At 40.7% G+C, this 2834-nt stretch overlaps 1 protein-coding gene across 1 annotated transcript in view; it reads right to left on the bottom strand.

The window, feature by feature from the left end:
- Window positions 1–1034: 1034 nt before the first annotated feature.
- Window positions 1035–2834, bottom strand: part of ZNF613 (zinc finger protein 613) — a 15355-nt gene continuing 13555 nt past the window's right edge. Inside the window, exon 6 of the transcript XR_002777512.1 lies at window positions 1035–2805. The gene's annotated coding sequence lies outside the window, so the exon portion shown is untranslated. The remainder of the gene's footprint in view (window positions 2806–2834) is intronic.

Below are 2834 nucleotides of genomic sequence, written 5' to 3'. Positions count from 1 at the left end.
ATTCAAGGTACACAAAAGTTCCCTGATTCCCTGGGACATGTGGACTTATCTAGTTTCCAGAATAAGAGCTTAAGATCTTCTGCGGGTTCATAGGAATAGGTCACACTTTCCGGTTGATATTCTGGAGGAACCTGTGAAGACTTATAAGAAACTTGGTTAATTCAAGATAAATGCACCCAACTGTTGATTCCTTATAATTTGACAGCATTTAGGAACTTAACAAAACTTGGTAGGGCCTTTCTATTTGCCTAAAGGGCTGAGTATTTATTCCTGTCACTGTGCAGTTAGCATTGGAGAGAGGCCCATGGGATGAGTCAGGATAGAGTAGGTAGCTCTAGTACCTAGTAAATATTCAGGTTTTCCTTCCTGCCATGCCAGTGGTGACCTGAGATTCCACCGCTGTGATCATGGTGGATTTTCCTAGGACTGGAGTTGCAAGCGCTTGAGCCTCTGTTGTTGGAGAGAGAAGCTCGTTCATGAGAGGCTTGCTATGTGGGGTGAGGGCTTATGAGGTCCGCCCCTCCCCAACTTCTCAGGGCTGGATGAACATTTGCCCTTTTAGTGTCCTTCCTTCTGCAGTTTGCACATTGATTATGTCTAAGTCCTGACACGGCCAATCAAGATTGAAGCCTTCCAGGCCTGCAAGGTTTTTATTGCTTAGGGTCACCTTGAGACGGTCCCTGTATTATGGCAGCTAAAATTTGCTCCCTTTTGGTACTCTGCTTCTTCTCTGCCCAGTCCCAGTTATTGGACACCTTAAAGACTTTTGGCACCAAGGCGGCCTGTGGGGTTGGGGATTAGACCTCAACTTTTGGAGCTTCCTTTGAATATTAGGCACAGATCAAGTTATGAAATGTATAGCCAGGAGTGTCTGGCCCTCAGATTTTGGGCTAATGTTAGTATATTCTCTAAAAGCCTCAGAAAACTGTTTAAGGCAACATAAAACACAGAAATTACTTTGATTAATCACGGAATCCTTGTTTTCTACTCAGAAAACTTTTCCATAACATCAGTAGCAGACTAATAGCCTAAGAAACATTAAAACACAACTTTAATTTTGCATTTGTTTACTTTTGGCATTTAAATCTCCAATCTTGTTTAGTTTAATCACATAACATTTCTTCTCAGGATTTTTTTTTTATAACCCTTCTACTACTTTCTTCATTCCTTCAATTTGCCTCTTCTCACTCATTTAGAAATGACCAACTTTAACACAAACACCTTTCCTTTCATTTCCTTCAAAATAAATCTCTATACTTCATTCCTTCTTTAACAAAAACATACATCTTCCTTTTCATCATGATTAGACTTCTTATCCACCACCATATGACATATAACACAGACAAATATAGATCAGAGGTCATGCACATACTCACATATTCCCATCATCAGTATTTGTAACTTCCATGGTGGTGCCGACTCAGCCAGTTAAAGTCCATTCCTGACTGCCCTTTCCTCCCCTAACCTGCTGAGCTCTGTGAGCCTCCCTCTATTTCTTGCTCATACTCAAGAGGCAATGGCGGCAGAGGAGGAGAAGGCAGTGGAGGAGTACGAAGGTCCTCATGCCCCTCCAAAGTCCTTTGCAGTGTAGTAACGTACTCATTACCTTCTCCTCTTGGGAGTCTTTGGAATACTCCGATTTTTGTGATAAAAAAGAAATCAGGCCAATAGCGATTATTGCAGGATTTAAGGGCAGTCGATTTAACTCTGGAAATTATTTGTGCCACTCAATCTGGCCTCCCCACCCCTACTATGATTCCTTGGAATTATCATCTTGTCATTATAGATTTGAAAGACTGTTTCTTTACCATACCTTTAGATCCAGAAGATGAGAAACGTTTTGTTTTTAGCCTCCCTTCCCTTAATTTTAAAGAACCTATGAACAGATACCAATGGAACGTTCTTCCTCAGGGTATGGCTAACAGCCCTACATTATGTCAAAATTTTGTTGCTCAGGCAGTATTACTACCAGTTAGAAAAAGTTTCCAAATTCCTACATCATCCATTTTATGGATGACGTCTTGCTTGCGCATGCAGAGGAAAGAGTATTGCTACAGGCGTATCTGAGTTACAGATATCTTCACAAAATTATGGTCTTTGCATTGCACCAGAGAAAGTTCAGAGGTGTGCCCTTTTTTCATATTTAGGAACTATAATTTTTCAGCGAACAATTAAACCACAAAAGGTTCAAATTCGATTCGACTCGTGAAAAATGCTCAGTGATTTTCAAAAACTACTTGGAGATATCAATTGGCTTAAGCCACAATTAGAAATTACCACAGGACAACTACAGGCTTTATTTGATATTTTGAGAGGAGATTCGGATCCCTCTTCTCCAAGAGAATTAACTCCTGCCGCTAAACGGGCTTTACATTTAGTAAATAAGGCTATGCAAAATACACGGGTCTATCGCATAGACCTCTCTCTGCCTTTGATATTAATAATTTGTCCAACTAAACCTCTTCCAACTGGAATTATATGGCAGAAACCACGGCCAGTAGAATGGTTACATTTGCATAATTCTGCTTCAAAAATTCTTAACCCTTGTTATGATTTAACTGATGGGGCAGAACGCACCACTGAAAACCCTGCCACGTTCATTGCCTTCAAAGGTCCAACAGTTTCTCTCCTGTGTGAACTCTTTGCCACCTATTGAAGTCTTATGCTGAGAAAAGACTTTCCATGGTCATTATATTTCTGCCACCAATGAGCTCACTGATATGTGACCTTTGAAGCACTGATAGGGTCCGTCTTTCCACAAAAGGCTCGCCCAGTCTCTGTAATCAGGCTTGTCTCAGTATACACTTATCGGCCATATAATAAGCTAGGTTTTA

This window comes from Pteropus vampyrus, unplaced genomic scaffold, assembly GCF_000151845.1.
Source record: "Pteropus vampyrus isolate Shadow unplaced genomic scaffold, Pvam_2.0 Scaffold448, whole genome shotgun sequence".
In the NCBI taxonomy this organism is placed as follows: domain Eukaryota; kingdom Metazoa; phylum Chordata; class Mammalia; order Chiroptera; family Pteropodidae; genus Pteropus; species Pteropus vampyrus.
The sequence above is the reverse complement of the archived record's forward strand: the minus strand, read 5'-3'. Positions and strand labels throughout refer to the sequence as shown.